General features: G+C 36.3%; 1 protein-coding gene across 1 annotated transcript in view; it reads left to right on the forward strand.

The window, feature by feature from the left end:
• Positions 1–17,895, forward strand: part of CTNNA2 (catenin (cadherin-associated protein), alpha 2) — a 98,757-nt gene that overhangs the window by 79,041 nt on the left and 1,821 nt on the right. The window lies entirely within an intron of this gene.

Here is a 17,895-nt window from a genome sequence, read left to right on the forward strand (position 1 = left end):
AGATGGCAAGAAATAGGAATATTACGGCTTTCTGATACACAAACTGCACCAGCCCTACAATAATTAGCAAGGTCTAGAGGCCATTCTAACATATGCTAAAGTATGGTCCTGGAGGACTATTCCTATAAAAAATAATATAAAGAGAAGACTTCAGTGCTATCTCGTGTTCACTTCTGTTCTCATCTTACTGACTTTAAAGGGGATGATTTGGGACCAAGCTTCACCATTTTGTCTTAAATAAGAATTCCTTTGCCCTGGGGCATTCTCAGGTGGCCTCCTTAATGCACGGCACAGATTTGCTAATAGGTACATCCTGAGGATTTAAATAAGAATTAGGTTTCTTACACATGGCATTATGGAGAATTGAGTTTACATAACAACAGATTTAACACACAATAGGAGATAATGGACTGTGTTTCCTATACACGAGTACCTCTTTTAGCTCTTGCAATTATTTAAGTTCTTGATTCGGTAAGACTTAATCTCACTTCTAAAAGTAATATCAGATGATGCTTTTGCAGATATTAAAAGAATAACAACTTCAGTTCAGACTCCTCAGATTCTTTGCCTTTAATTACAGTTCTTGACAACATGAGTTGCAGATGAGTAACACACACATGGAAACACTCACAGACAAGAAAACATGCCCTAAAGGGAAAACATCAACAGGTTTTCCCAGCCTAGCAGAATCAATTGCAAATACCAAACAAAAGTGCTTACAACAAAGTATTTAATAAAACTCCCAAAAGGAATGTATTTCCATTAAATGCAGGAGGTGGTAATAGCCTTTAGGAAGAGATCAAACTGAGTGAGGGAAGTTAAAAGTTGCCTTATACCTTTAACCTCTGAAATATTTCTTCCACACATACTGCTATTACTATGATTATTTATGAAACTCACAGGAGCCAAGGAAGAATATGTCTGTTCTCACATCACATTATTAATCTTAAATAGCTGATGAGCAGCTGCATCAACAAAAAGGGTTTGTTTTCATTAATCTTAAATAACTGAGGAGCAGCTGCATCAACAAAAAGGGTTTGTTTTGTATAATGTATTCAAGACATTGATATGGAGTTAAAGTAAAAACCTATCCAATGTTAGAAAAATTAATCCTAACCTCTTACTATTAGATATTCTCAAATGCTTTCTTTTAACATCACTTCTCTCTAATTCTGACAAATACATCATTAAAAATACTTTGTGAACTAGGTTACCAGGTAGGTAATAGTATCACTGGAAAATGAGACAAAACATACCAGTGATGTGTCTTAAATCTCATCAAAGACCAAATTAGAACTCTGTGAAACTGCATTAGAGCATCAATATCTTATCCAAAAGACTGCAGAAACATTTTGATCCTTTCTTATACCTGCAACTAGATTCAACATTCCCATTGTCAAAAACTTAGAGAAGTTACAGCTTTACTTGGTCTCAGATGGGATGTTACATGTTTCATTCCTTAGCTATGACAGATAATGAACAAAAAAGATTTTTCCATTCATCCATCAAGCTGATCCACGGCAGCAAACGGACATCTTTGGGTCAGAGGCGTGTCTGTGTTGAGGTCTCAAACTTCCATGAAATGTGTCAGCTTGACATTTTTACACAGCCTGTTGTTCCAATTTCTTAAAAGAAATCAGTTTCTACCTTCTGTAGGTATACCAGTAGCACATATAATGTCTGTGCAATGGGTACTCCTCAGCTTTTCATAGTCTTGCCCTGCTCAAACTTTATAGAGAACAGCCACTGGTGCCTTAGTGGTGCCTGCCCATTCCCCATCATCTGCCCATCATTTTAAGCAAGACAGCAAGTACTTTGGTGTTTTTTTCTGATAAATCTTTGATGTCAGACTGAACATGAACCCTTTTTTTAGCTTGATTTCTAGTGCCTGGGTGCAAGTGATTAAATCAGTGACTTGATCTGTGTTCATATAGGTTTCTTATGGTGTTAGGCCTAACGTACTTCCCTTAAGAAAATATTTTAGAGTATTAAAGTCTTCGTTTACTGTGTCTTTGCATTTCCATGCATTCATTTAATTAATCTGAGTTGTATTCCTTAGAACACTTCGATGATTTCCTTCCTTTCTTAAATGTATGTACATTTTTTAAATGTTTTCAGCTAGGTATATTCTTTCTCTACATGTGTTCGCTGTTTAGGCGAGTAATGTGTTCTAGAGTATGTTCACAGATCAGTCTTATCATTTTTGCTCTTCCCTTATTTTTCTCTTTGTCAACTACAGATATCATAACAAGCAGGTCAAAATAAGACTTCAGATTTGAGCAGTGCTAGCCCCAAAGTATCATCTGGGGTATTATCTGCTACCTAGTCTATTGAACCATTTATATCACATTATCATGATAGAATCTACCATATTTCTCCATATTTCTCATCTTATGTGGTTACTGAAGAATATTCTTGGCCATACTTAAGTCTTCTGGGATTTAATTGTGCTACTTCCATTTGTTTCTGTTCCAATAAAAGACAATTTATTTCTTTTTTGGAGATCTTAGAACTGCTACTACAAGTTTAGTATTTCTCATATTTAAGGATATAGTCTCTAAACATCCTTTTCTATCAGAATGAGGAATCTTGCTTAGGGTTCATAAGGCCTGGTGGTCACAGGAATTCAAAATATGTTCCTACTTTATTTGGCAAAAACAACTGTGGTGCAATAGTCAAGTCATAGGTTACCTAAGTTATGAATGAACTGAATTCTGCCTGGTACTTTTTACCATTAAAGCCTTTAAAAGTTGAATTTTTCTTTTCTCTTTGGCATACTAGTAGAAATATTAGTTAATAAGGAGCAGATGTTAATAAGGAGTAGATTCAATACAGGGTACTAGAGGTGTTTTTCCTCCTCTCTATCTTCATACACGCAAATAGCTTGAAATCAAGATGATGTAATGAGAAATCAGACAGATATATTTAATTCAATTATCAACTGAAATTCACAGCACTATCATCACTTTGCGTTACTCTGATGCAGCCTAGTTTTGCATTGTGTTCCTGAAGTTACATATCATCTCTAACAGTCACAATAGCTCTTCATTTAGTCAACTGAACCAGCTCATTTGTTGAGTTTTTTAATCCACAAATATACTGTTTTAAAGTAGCAAAACTTTAAAACAGTGCAGATAGTGCAGGTTTAGATAGAGATGAAAGTTTTGAAGGGTAAGAAGAAAAACACTTGACCTCTGTTGTTAGATGAAGTGACTGCTACTATACGTGAGTCACATTGTTTTTTCAATAGAAGGAAAGGAGAGAAAAACAAAGAGCGCACGAACAGAGCAGGGAATACACATTAATCATTACTAAGGCTGAAAAAATAATCATGATTAGATTACGATTTACATGATCCTTGTAGCAACAAAAAGCCTGAGGGAAAACGTCAGTATTAACTTTGTGTGCTTATAATACATGCTCTTAGAAGAGGTTTAAGGAGTGTTCATTTTTCCTCTTCCAAAAGGCAGAATCTTATGCTAGCACTCTTCACAGGCACTGACTAGTCCCCATTCTCTGAGCAGTTTTATTTAATAGAGTTAGGTTCACCAGCATATACTGGTTTTTTTTCAATTTCAGTGTACAGCTAGGTTATTAAGAAAATCCTGGTGGATAATATAAGCAATTATGTTTACTCTTGAACCTGCTTTCCCAGAATTTGAATGGTAAAAATTCCATTTACAATAAATCAGAATGAATATCCCATTTTAAGCCTTCCTTTTGGGAAGTTGTTTAAAAAAAGATGTGCTTCAGCCTGTAAGGTTGTCATTGTCTAAAAATGTACAGTCTTTAAACACATCACCCCTTTGCAATTTTGTTGATATTTTCTGGAACTTTCAAGTGTGCTCTGTAAATAAATGTATGCCCAGAATTTTGATACTTCCCTCACTTGTTCCTTCAGCACAGTTTGTCAGCTCTCATTTTCAATGTGAGAAAAACCTGACAACCTTCATACAGAGGTGTAGGTGGCCTACCCTCTGGCTTACTCTATTCAAGGGTCAGCCCAGAGGTCAGGATCATGTAATGTTTATTCAACACGAGTGCACACAAGTGAAATTCCAGTTCTAATCACTGGAATTTCAGCTGCTTGCATCAGTGTTGATGGGTTTGTGCAGTTCAGCTATGCACAAAATAATGCTACTTGAAAGTTTATTATCACCAAATTCGTACCTGATCTGATGTCAATCAATTTAATGGGGATAGAGCTTTCTATCCTCTCTGGTTTTCATCAAAAGGTGCTAAAATTTATCCCCTTTCCCAATTAGCTAACCCTGTCAGGGCCACGTTTAACCCGTGCTATGGGAGCAAGTGAGAGGAACCACCAGACAGCGGGGTTACTCATCGTGGAAGAGTCCCTGTTTCCTTGACCAAGCATAGCTCCTTCAGCACACGTTTTCCTCTCTCCTCACCTCTACGCTATGGCGCAGTATTTTCTCTTGCTCTCTCTCTCACTATCTCTTTTCTGTATCTCTCGGAAATCAGACTGGAGTTCAGAGCACTTTCACTACCTTTTATGAGGTAGAGTGTGATGTCATAGATGGGGGCAGGGCTAGTCAACTTTCTACCCACCCACCCACCTGTGCTGAGGGAGCTACGCTTGAGACCGGAAGCAGTGATTCCTCGACGGTGAGTAACCTCCTGTCTCATCTATATCTTTTAACTTTATAGATCTGGGGGTGGAGGGGAAAAAAAACACAAGAAAGGGGATATTTACTTCGTTTGGTTGTTCTTTTGTTTTAATTAACCATAGGGCTCACAAAATGAATTGCATGTGTTGTCTCACCTGCAAAAACTCATTTCCTTCCTGTTCCGAAATCCTAGAGTTAATGATATCCATAAAGCAATGATCACGTTTCTTTGCAGAGGTGGCCCGTTTACTGGTGATTAAACTGATCCTTCAATGTTTAACTTGCATCGTGAAAAGGCCGACTCTGGTCCCCTTGAACTCAATTGCTACACTTCCACTAATTCAATTACAGTAGTACTGGGCCATAATTTTTCTAAAGTACTTTCGGATTAAAGATAGATGGTTTTGGTTATATGTTTATCATTGTTAACTGTGAATTATGCCTGTTTCTACAGGATGGGATTTTTATTTTCTATATTCTCTGTTACTGTTTTTATTTGCTTTATCCAGAATGTTTATGAAGCTATATGTTTGCAATAGGCCAATTACAAGACCTGTTTTATAGGTGAAATAAAATTCAAAAGTAAATTGTGGAAGATGTAAAATTTAGCAGGCAAACCCCAGGAGATGTAACTGATATGTAACCTTTGAAATTATAAATCAAAGCATTTGGTTTTTACTGTGGTAAAAGCTTGAGATGGGCAGGGATACTGCTAACCAAATTCCTTGGTGTCTTTCTTGTATTACTACCTAAACATTACTATTTTACTTTAAAGCACTGTTCCTGTAACCTATTTCTCTTGTCCCCAAGTATTACTGCTTCACTGTTTTAATATCCCTCAGCATTTTAAAAAAGACAAGATGGACTACGAAGATCTTCTTTTCTGGTTTCTGCCTCTTGGGTATCTATTAAAGCTGTCAAGATGTCAGAGCTTTCATACTAAAGGGCAGAAGAAAGATCATATGAAGATTTTGGCCCTTAGGAATACCTCAAATCTCAGTGTTCTTATTCATTTAAAGTTCTTTACTAGCTCCATGTGGGGTCTTGTCATATCTCAGTGAAAGACACTAAAAGGCAGGAATGCATACTCTATAAATCAAAGCAGAAAGACTGCAATCACAGCCTTTTCAGCAGAGGTGGTCCATAGCCTGATTGATGAAGTACTTCTATTTTCAGGTGACTACGTGGCTTTGAGGAATTGGGTATAGGAATCAGACCATTCCATCTTCTAGTCAGTAGCACGGATTGGGGATTGGTCAGTAGTGATGGATAGATGTTCCTCTCTGATGAGTTAGTGATGCTCTTTGTATCAGTGCATAGGAGATCCGAATGAAAATCTGGAGCGATGAAGGTCTTTTTTACAAAGCTACCAGAACTTTCACTAATGACTGTTTCCCTTCCCATCACAGAGAAAAATAAGGACAAAGAATATAAAAATTGGCTCCCTGAGTGGTGGTAGCTTGCCTACCTTTGAATAATGTGTGCAAGGAGTTTTATTACTACTGCTTATTCCTTTAGTTAATCAAACATTGAAGTCTGCAAATATTTCTTTGCAAAGCCAAGAATTTGTCTAGCAAATTTAGCTTTCCTAGCAAACTTGGATCTTTATAGTAGGAAAAGAAAAGCAGGTTAGTCAGTCTGTAATGTTTCACTGGGAAAACTTTACAGGAATTGCTGGTTTTAAAGACAATTTGAGGTATGTTCTTTCCAGAGGCAAATGCTTTGAGGTAAAATTTAATTTAGATCCAAAGCACATCCTGTGCTGATGAGTTTACAAAATTGTCTTTGTGCATAATTATTTTTGCATAATGCAGGAGGCTGTAATTTTTGCACAGAATTAGTAAAACATAAGGACCAACTGTACAGTGCCCCTAATCTCACTTCAATGATATGAAAGCATTTTGGTGGCATAGAGAGGGAAGCTCTATTTAAAAGTGTTGGGAACAGGATATCAGAATTGGTATCATTCAGTAATTATGGTGAATTAGAGATAGTGATCAGCACTGAGGGGGTATTGCGGAACAGACATGTCAGTGGATTACTTCAAATCCAGATAAATTTGTCTCTAAATGTATCTTGTAAGATGAGAAAATTAGCAGTTGGCTGACTCTAGGTGTAGAGGGGAGTTTGTAGAGGGAATGATATTCAAAATGACAAAAACAGTTGTGATAATTAACCTCGAATATGCCTGTGCCAAATCTAATAGCGAATTTTAGTCCATGCAATCCCAGGATGTGAGTTTACCTGAGTAACTTTACACTGGGTGAATAAATAGCCTAATTTTACATTTACGGAGCTAATTCCCCTGTTAAATTATTTTACAGGCAGCTATAATTAAAAAGTGCAGAGATTCCTGTATTTTACAGCTTTGGCTTAAATATGTCTTCAGTCAATTGCAATGTTTGTTTTAACTGTATATTATTTACATGTACATAAATTAAAGTAAAATATAATAAGGCCTAGATTTCAGCTGATTTTATTAGGTGTGCAGTATGAAAACTATTGAAGCAAATATCTGAGCAACTTCTCCCAGTATATGCTGATTTAAATAAATTAAATCTTCATAAGTGTTTTACAAACAGAAAGTTACTTTATGATAAGCCATTCTTGAAAGCGGCATTGTTTTATGTTTGCACGCACACTGTGTGTTACTGACTCAAAGCAAAACCAGTAACTAGCATAATTATAACTATATATTTAAGGAGGTCAGCATTCAAATTACAGATTTGTTCCTCATTCATGCTAGCAAGGGGAGAGCAATACTTTAATGATGTAAGATTACATATAGGGATCAAAGGAAGTTGTGAATGCTCCAACCCTGGAGGTGTTCAAGGCCAGGCTGGACAGAGCCTTGGGCAACCTAGTTTAGTGTGTGGTGTCCCTGCTCATGGCAGGGGGGTTGGAACTAGATGATCTTAAGGTCCTTTCCAACCCTATCTATTCTATGATTCTATGATTTTTTCAGTGTTGTCAAGATGGCTATGTAAAATTCCCAAATTTTTGTATTTGTCAGGTTGATTTCTCTTAGAAGTTGAATTAAAACTTTGTGGGTTGGTTCTTACCTTCTTTTTCTATATGAACAGTGAGGGAGAGCTGTGAAATGCACCATCTGTTTGCAAACGGTGTCAGCTGGCAGATAGATGCTTATCACCCTGCCCTCTCCTACTGCAGTTTTAGGCTGGTATAACACCATTGACACAAAATGAATTACTTTTGATTTAATCTTATTTAAGCAAAAGAAGTCACAATGATAATGCACAGCAGCCTAGAGGACTCTTTGTGTTGATTTAAATTGCAATGCTTTTAAACTTTGACCTCAGCTCATTTGAATTGTCAACAAAAATGCTCAGTAGCACTTGCACTAAGTATAGTGGTTGCAGGAAACTAGGACTGCCTAAACATGCTGGACTTTCTGTTTCTGGGACAGTTGCATCTCAAAGACATTAAACATGATTCTGCTCAAGCATAATCGTTTGGATTTTTATCTGTCCAATCTGAGTGAATCAAAGCAAACACGATGATGTACCCCTGTAAAACTGAAATCAGAAGTAAATATTATTGTTTCCCTTATGCAAAGGAGAATCCTGAGCCAAACTCAACACAGAAAAGATCTATATAATTATGATAAGTTTCTAGCATTACGTCCCCCTTTAAGGCTTAGATAATTTTCGAGACCAGCATTTCTCTGTCTTCCATTCTATACTCCAGTTTCCACTCTGGATGGCCAAAAAATAAACTAACAAAATACATAACAAACTAAGAGGAGAAAGAGTTCTTTGTAGATCTATGGTTTGAAAAAGACAGAGTTGGAAAGAAATCTTGCAGTAACAGTGGGAAGCTACCCCACTCAAGTTGTGCAAAAGATGAGTAGGCCTATGGTGTAATGAAAACTGAGCATTTTATTATTCAGAAAGGTTTTACTTGAATTATGAAGAGTTTTTGGCTACCCTCTGTATTGCTGTGTGATTCATCAGCCAAGTGTGAACATCTGCATCTGACATGTTCACTCCAGGCTTCCTTTATAATTAGCAGAGATCAATCGCCATTTCTAGAGAGCAGATCCTCTTGTTTCAGGTAGATGCTGATGACTGATTAGATTAGTAACATCTTAAAACTATTACAGAGGCATGGATGGGCAGGTGAATTAAACCATGAATCCAGGCAAGCATGGGATCAGAGGGTTTAGCCTTGGGGGTCTTTTGAGGGTACGTATTCATATGGAAGTGATGTAAACTTTCTGTGAACTTAGCTGGAGAAAGAAATTGCCTGATTTTTTCTGGACAGAAATATTTAAATTGTTTTCTAAGGAGCATTTGTCTGTATAAAGTAGCTGTCTTGAAGCCCCATCTTTTTAGCTTCTGTAGGTTGGAGAGGTTGATATGTTTTGTAGTATGTGGTTTTCCCCCACATGAAAATTTTGGGGATCAAAAGAGAAAAATTAAGAAAAAACATCTCAAAAATATTCCTTAAGTTTTTTTGAATTCTTGGACTACAGGGTCAAATCCAAGGACAATTTTTTGGGCAGATGTTGAGTACCTCTGCCCAGATTCACTGTGCAGTCTTTAGCAATCTCATGCAATTTAGGATCTTCAAGGTGAGGTACCTCTGACCCATCTCCATAAAAATTGAACCCGTGAAAGATCTCAAGTGCTCCGTGGTTCCTGGTCATCTCCACCAAGCACAGAGAGAGCCTGGAATGCCTTGGTCCAGCTCCTGGAATTCGGTAGGATGTGTGCAGGTTAGGACTTCATTTATAGAAGTGGAAACTCTGAAAGCCTTACCTAGGTCACCGAACACATCACCTCAGTGGTTTCTATGAGCAGCCCTGTTTATCTTGCCTGCATTCTTAGAGAAATTGTTCAATTACAGACATCTGAAGAAGTGCTTCTGGGGGTTCTAGTGCCACCAGCTATGAACAATTCTTGGATCCTGACTAATATTAAAAGATACTCAGACACAAGTTTTACTAATGCCAAGTAAGCGCAAACACATCTATAGATAATCATGACTAACATACAATATTAAAGTTGAAAGCTCTGTAAGAAAAGAGACAGTTCAAATGCTTTTCCATTTCTCCATTCTTCTAAGCAAAAGCTGAGTTTACACCTTCATCTCCTTTACATTAATTCTGGATGAGAGGGAAGATTTGGAGATGCAGTTGAATTAATTTGGTTTTGTGCAGGGAACATTGTCGTGAGGTGAAAAACACAGAAACCATTTGGGTTTTGTGAATCATTGAAGCTGTAAGTACTTCTGCATTTGTTGCTTGGGGAAAATACTACCTAAAGCACTGAATGGCAAAAGAAAACAGAGATCAAATAAATTAGAATTTCCTAACACAAATATTTTTTTAAGAGAACAGGACTGATTTGAGTGAGCTATTAAATATTTGTCGATAATTGGTGATACTGTTTCTTCCCTTCTGCAGCTTCCCAGTATCTCCCTTTGCATAAGACACTTGCTTTTGTAACAGTGAAAATGAAATCACATCATATGCACTACTCTTTCAGGTACATTTGCATGTATACAGAAAAGAAGGCTAAAGAGAGATACTTTTGTCTACAGCTACCTAACAGGAGGATGTAAAAGAATTAGATTCAGACTTGCCAGAGGTGCATAGTGACAGGAAAAGGGGCAACAAGCAGAAGTTTTAATATGGGAAATTCAAGTTGGATAGAAGGAAAAAAGTGGAGAATGGAGGTCTCTAGTCCAGAGATGCGAGATATCATCCATCCTTGTACATACTCTGAATTTGAGCAAAACCCTGAACAATCTTAACTAACTCGATTTGTTTTGAACAGGGCACTGGACTAGATGACCTCAAAAGGTTTTTTTAATCCTAAAGTATTATATTATTATATGAATATTTTCATAATCAAATCTGAGTAATAAGAATGAGCCTTTACAATTCAGAGCAAGATTTTACTCATTCCAATTCATTCTTTCATTGCTGTCATCTTTGCTTGTTTTTCCCTTGTGAACTGGAACAGCCTTTGCAAGTGTTTCTGGTTTGTTCTGGTTTCATTTGCTTGCAGTCTCCAGTAATTCTTAGCTGTTTTGCAGGTTTTTATATAACATTTAGTGTTAGCTAAAGTTAAAAATTTAATAAGCAAGTGCATTCACAAATTTTGTAGCTAGGAATTGACCAGGGGAAAAAAACCTTTCAGTACAGAACACTTACTGAATGTTATTTAACCATTGATTGAGTTGGTGAAACAATTTGAACAGTTCATTGTGAATAAGGTATTTGGAATAAAATGTTAGCATTTCCTTTACAAGTGATTTGCCATATATTATTAAGCTAGCTCTTTCAGTGCTGGGAAAAGCTGAAATGGGGCTCTGTCCTGAAGACTACTGTGGAAATTGAATTTTGTTACTTTATTTCATTGCATAGTGTTGTGAAGTCCTGGGAAGTGCTCAGGCAATCAGGAAAGGAATGTTTTCACTGACTGAGTTGAACAACACTGCAAGGACCCTCAATTCCATGGAAACAAAAGCCTTTTAGCACCTCAGCAGTTTGAACAATCTTGAACAATCAAGCCCTTTATCTGCTTCTATGAGACATTAAATATACATGAACAATAGCAGGCAACTTTAGGTAGCATGGAACAGTTGTCCTGGTACTATCTTCCATTCTGCAAGAGGATTTTGTTTTATTCATTTTGACTCTGTTTGATGCATTGTTTCCAGGCCCTTTCCTAAGAAAAGCCAGCTATGCCTGTAGAGCAGCTATCTTCAAAGTGTCTTTGTGCTGACCCGGGCAAGTGTAACTTTAGAGATAGGAAGCTAGCTTGAAGGAGCAAATTTGCCTCAGAATGTGACAGATCCTCACAGTTGAAGACATGGAGATAACTCACATAGAGATACAATTCTGACACTTTTACAAATGCAAACAGAAGTTGGGAAAATATCACATCTCTCAGCACTGCAATCTGAAACCCTGCATTATGCTGCTTTTCTTTTTGTTTGCATTGTGACAAAACCATGAGGAATAGGAGGAGATAACACATCCTCATGTAAAGAATATAGTGTTTCTATGCTGTATTGATTTTTTTTTGCATCCAGAGTCTCCTGTGATTTATCACTGAGTACATTTTCCAACCAACCAGACTTGATTTGGACTCTGTTCAGGTAAGACTGTACGAAAGACAGGCTTTTCTTGTTATTATACCTTTTCTCTAGATAAAGAACAACAGGTTTGCATCCAGAACTCAATTTGAAAGAGCACTAGATTATTTTTGACTTTTAAAAATGATAGGTATCTGCAAATTACATACGAGTCAGAACTTTAGTCAGGAGAAGGGAGATCAGCTGCACAGACTAGTTAGAGATCCTGTACTTCCTCTTTTGGATTTAACTGTAGTTGGATATGAGAGTGAAAGTATGTACTGAGATGCTCTTGACAGCATCCTGTCTGAGCTTTTCTGTCTGTGACATCAGGTTCAGACAATGCCACGTCTTGTGTAGACTTCTGGCATATGAATCCCTGTGTAAAATGGTGTATACAGTCCTGGTGATACACAGACCACTTAAATACAGATTTGCATTAATGACTTTTTGGGCCTAATACTGAGCTTCAAAAGACTTACTCCAGTTTTCTTCAGTAAGCGTCCTGGTAATATAGTTTGAGTTAGCATATTCTGTCAAATACAGTTTGGACTTCATCTCTGTTGTAGATGTTTTGTCTTCTCCTTGAGGATAAGGTAGGAGCCTGTCTTCAAATCAGTCGTATGAAAATCTGTATCCTGTTAATCATCCAAGATGATTGACCATGTAAATAAAACGTGGTTTAAAATGGCAAAATTCCATAGAAGGCAGATAGATACCATAATTCTTGGTATACTTCTGTGCTTTCTGTTGTCCTAGGAGATGGCAACCTTTATTAAATACAACCAAATAGGCTTGGGAATCCCTTTAGGTTAATTAAAAAAATGCAGATGAGGACAGTTATTCAGTGGATTGGCCAGCTATAAAACACAACTACCCCCAGAATGAATTAAATATTTAAAATGTAGAAAGGGGTAAGTTAATTGCAATCAAATGTGAAAACAAATAGCTAGGAAAAGAAGAATATACTATTTTCTCTATGTTGCCACAGATCACTTTTTAACACAATAATGACACATTGCATTCCAAATTATGACATTATTTTGTCTGTTACAGAATTTCAAGTATATAAGATAGTTTTCTGACAGTGGACCCACATCTAGCAAAAACTTCATGCATATTCTCAAGGGACTGACTAAAATCCAGCTTCAGCCAACGCATGGCATTGCTATCTCCTATAGCAGATATCTCCTACTATAGAGATGAGTGCATCTGAAGAGCAAATAGGCCATTCTTGCACTGGCTGTCACTAATAGTATCATTTTATGCATGAAATATGCCACAGAAATGTAAGACATAAATATTATGAATAAGGTCTTTTTCTTACATATATCTTACATACATATGTAGGACTGGATTTAGTATTAAGCAAAGCTGAGAGGAAAACGTTCTGTTGCATAAGAATGTAATCTGGGAAAATGATATTTCTGATTCACTGTCCATATTCATAATTGCTTCATGTACCCTTAGTTGCTCTAGAGGCTGTTAATAGACTTTTGGTTTCTGTTCACAGCAACTGTAGCTGTCCATGAAAGTATGAACTTGTTTTGAAAAGGAAGAGAAGCAGGAAATGCACCCTGAATTCACAGATAGCCTTAAGGGCTATCTTAAGATAGCCTAAAATACCCACTAAAGGCATGCAAATCAAATCTTGGCTGAGTATTCAAAGGGTTACAGGTTCTTTTTCAACATGTTAAGTGTCAATTCCTCCTCCCAGTCTGTACAAAGTAAACCAGACTAAACTCAATTTAGCTGTAATTACTAATACTCTTTTTTAGCATTCATACATTTCAAGGTCAATATGGGCCATTCTGCATAACTGATCCTGAACTGGTGTGCATTAAAAATGTCCAGTAGTTATGCTACATATTAAGCATGTAAGTATTAAGTATGTACATATTAAGCAAAGCCATCCAGTATTGATTTCACAATTTCTAGAGGTGGAATCAGTGTTTCATGAGTTCTTGTGATTTATTAATATCACTGCTAAAAAATTTCAGCTCACTAATAACTAAAATGACTGACTTCACCTTTCAGACATTGAGTTTTGTTATACCTTTGCCTAATTTGTTGAACTTGAAATATTATCATTTTTCCATTACCATATTCTTGCTGATTTCAATCAACTCGGTTTTTAATCATTCACTTTATTCACGGAAAAAAATAGTTGACTGAATCTTTCCCATAAAAGATGGTTTTGGCTCTTGAGGTTCTTTAAATTCTTACCAGTTCCTCAGTATTGTTCTTGCATTGAGAAGAGGACTCAGTATTCCATAACTGTGGACACACAATAAACTGAATATGATAATTTAACCTATTTCAGGTGTCCTCCTTTATGTATACTCAAGGAGTGATTGCCTAGGGTCCTGCATAGAATAAAGCTCCTCATTGTATGAGTAGGTATCATCTGCTATAAAGTTAAAACTGAAAGCTACATCTCTGACTCTTACAGACTTATTAGATACCAATCACTTGCCCTCTGTATGACTTACCACTTTTCCAGTTGTTACATTATCTGCAAATTTCATCAGTTAAGTGACTTTTTTCCAAGTTTTTAACAGAAATATTAATATTGTAAAGCTGACAAACAGTTTGTCCAAGAGCCCACTGCAAAAGTTACCCTTGAGCAGTGATTTTTTGTGTATACATACTTTGGGACACTTAGCTGTTAGAGTATTTGGAATCATTCTGTATGTGCCTTGTTATTTTTGTATCAGCTGAGTTTTTAAACAAACTGTAACAGAGTACCAAGCAAAACACCTTTCAAAGGTCCAATTATATAGACAGAATTATTTTAAGCAATCTGAAGTTTTATCACATCAAAATCTGTTGTAGGTTACTCTGAAAATATTTTTGCCCACACAACCGTTTGATTACCAAAACCATTGGTTACCTATATTTCTTTCTTCCCTTTATATATGGAGTCTGTAAAAGCATTGCACTGTGTGTCATATATATGGGAGTGCTGTCAGCTGAACTGGTCTATAATTTCACAGGTCATTCTGTTTATACTGCTCAAATATTCCCAGACTAGGAACGATCTACAATTATTTTGATGTCCTTCTCTGCTTTCCAACATGCATTAAAATCAACAATAATACAGAACATTCTTAACCACCTCACTTAAAACTACCTAGACTGTATCTTTGCTCACTGGACATACAGATTGTTTTTCCTTATTTCTCTTACTTTTTCAGTTGTATTTATGATTATAAATATCTCTGGAAATTAAATCTCCTTTCTAAAACCTGTGGTATAATTCTTGCCCATTACAGTGATGTAACAATGCAGGGAGAACATCTCTTTTCATTTGCTTGCTGTTAAGGAGAAATTTTTCCATCTTTTTTCTCTCTCATTTCTTCAGCTATTTTGGTATTGTAATTGCTGGTTATTTTACTTAGATTACGTGTGTATGTAAAAGAAGCAAGAAATCTTGATTGTCACAAGATTCTGGAAAATTCCACATACAGTGCAAGCAAAATGCAGTACAGCTTATAAGGAGATCAAAAACTACTCAAAGGATTTTGAGGGGGAAAAAAACCCTGAAATGATCTTCTCGGCAGATAATAGGCTCTGCTGCTCCAGTGTTCTACCCTTGCATTTACTAACTGCAAAGTTAGCTTGTAGAAAAATCATTTTTCATTATTTTCTGAGTGATTTATGCCTTCCCTGGGTAAATGGCAGCTTTAACTTGGGTAAGCAACTGGCTCCAGTGCAGCGATTCTTAGATTCTTAATGAATTTTGAATTTTCCCCAGTATTCTGGGTTCACTGAGTTTTATGGGCCAATAACCTGGATTTATCTCTTTTGTTTAAAGGGGCTGTTTTTTCCTAAATGGAGGCAAACATATTTGTAAAGAGATCTAAGTAGCAGAACACTATTACTTTGTGTAGCAAGTCAAAGGCTCTGTTATATTCATAATTCCCTAAGCATTGCTAGGGAGTGAAGTTTGCCTTCTGTACTGTGCAATAATTTCCTAGTGGTACTTTTATTTGAAATGTTAATTTTCCTTCTTTTTTTTATTTATTATTAACATTATCTATTTGGAAAAGTGTGTATGTTTCTGTGCCCAGATTTTGTAAGGAATTAACGCACTAAGGGCTTGATTCACTGCTGCCTCCTTCCAGCTTTATGCCACTGTAGCTCTGCTGATTACAAAGCATAGCTAAAAACTGGAGTCACACAGTGGTGTAGTAAGATCTAAATGTTAATTGAAATGATGTTCATTGAGTTTCGTTCTTCTTTACTGAGCCATAATAGAAGCAAGGATCTGGAGGCAATAAGAAAATCACTGGAAGTGCTTAGGTAGCCAAATTGGGTATATGGGATGGCTACCCACAGATTTTGGAGAACACTTATAGCCTAATACTAATATGGGGGTTTTATGTCTCTTTTCTGATTTCAAGATTTGAAAGCATTTTACAATATGAATAGACTTTAAGGCAAGGACTAACTATCTACATGTTAAAATGTGATTAATAATGGTGAAAATAGGGAAGTCTTATCTACTGTAGCAGCAGATTGTACTAGAGATAGTTCAAATGGCAACAAAATGTGTAATGTGGTTTTCTAAAAGATATCTTTGAAATCCACATCCAATCTTGCAGAAGTACATGCTTCTGTACACCCTAATCAATATACTCCATAAGTACTCATGTGTTTAATGGTGTAGATTGCAGCCTTTGTATGGTTTTAAGCATTTCATTTCAGTGCTGCCTCAGTTCAAAATGCTGCCTTTAGTCATTGTGTTCCTTAATGTATGCCCCACATGAAACATCTACCAGAACTCCTTTCATGAAGAAACACTGGAAAATATGAGGCTATTAGAAGGCTTCAACAAGTTGAATTCATTCAGGAATGTGCAATATAGGCTTGATCCAGTCTGTTTATCCACATTGATTATCAAGGAAATGCTATGTGACAGTATCACTTTATATTCAATATCAATCCACCAGTGTTTCAAAAAGAATCATTTAACAATGAATAATGCTTGATTGTAGATCTCTGCAGTAAATTAGAATATCCTAATTTAATAGAGTATGATCTGTTATTTGCCAACAAACATAGAGATTGCCTTATAAATCATGCAGTAGTGTGGTTATAGAATAACACTATACTGAATTATATTTCATTACTCCCTATTGAACAGTCATGTTTCTGCCATATAATGTAATTTTCTGTCTTTCAACTTAGTTTTTTCTCCTAACAGAAAATACAAATTAGTCCTGAAGAAAAATATTTACCGGGGGTAGGCAATTAACTGTTCATTTCAGGGAATGGCACCAAGTACATGAAAATCATTAAAATGCTCTTTCTTTTTTCATCTCACTCTATGTAGCTGTTTATGTATTTAATGATTCATAATGAGTATAAGGCCACAGCTGAGGAAATAAAAAAGAATAGGTAAGTCTATAGATTTATGTGTTCCAGACACAAGCTTTCTGTAATGTTAATTCTTGTTCACATCACTCACTGATGCTTCAGAAAGAGGTTTCTCCTGAACTCATCTTCTGTTAATGATTAAACATATTTAAGGTGAAGTGCAGTATGTTTTCTGTTGCTGTCTTACGACTATTTATCCTGGGTACCTTGCTTAGCATGCGTGTTAAGGAATCATATCATATGCTCCTAAAATATGGAGCTGGAAAGGTTTGGATGGAGACGGGCCTTATATACTGAGTAAAAATAGCGAAGAATTTACTGAGCAAGTGGGGTGGAATTAAAGAGTTAAAATAATATTACATCCAAAATCATTCCTTCAGACTGGGAAAGACTTATAAAAATTTGAGGCAGCTTCCATGGTAGAACTGAAAGGCTTTATCACAAAAAATATATCCCACATTTCCAGTATTTTGGGAAGGGATCATTGAACATCCTAAATAGTAACCTGGGTTGCTACAGTATCTAAGAGCATATTTTTAGCACCTACTAATTTGAAGATGTACAGTTGAATTTGGCAAGTGCCTAATTCAAATTTTGGAATGTTGAGACATTTCTTTGGATGTCCCATTATCAGCTTAAATCCTTTGGAAAAAAATTGGCCAGTGATATGTACTTGATTTCAGTGTATGATGGAAGCTTCCTGACTAGAAGTCCCAATAGTTTGAAATTCAACAAGTTCTTAAGGCCTCTTACATCCAGAAGAACCTTGGGGAGCGTC

Source organism: Nestor notabilis, unplaced genomic scaffold, assembly GCF_000696875.1.
Source record: "Nestor notabilis isolate BGI_N333 unplaced genomic scaffold, ASM69687v1 scaffold5949, whole genome shotgun sequence".
Classification (NCBI taxonomy): domain Eukaryota; kingdom Metazoa; phylum Chordata; class Aves; order Psittaciformes; family Psittacidae; genus Nestor; species Nestor notabilis.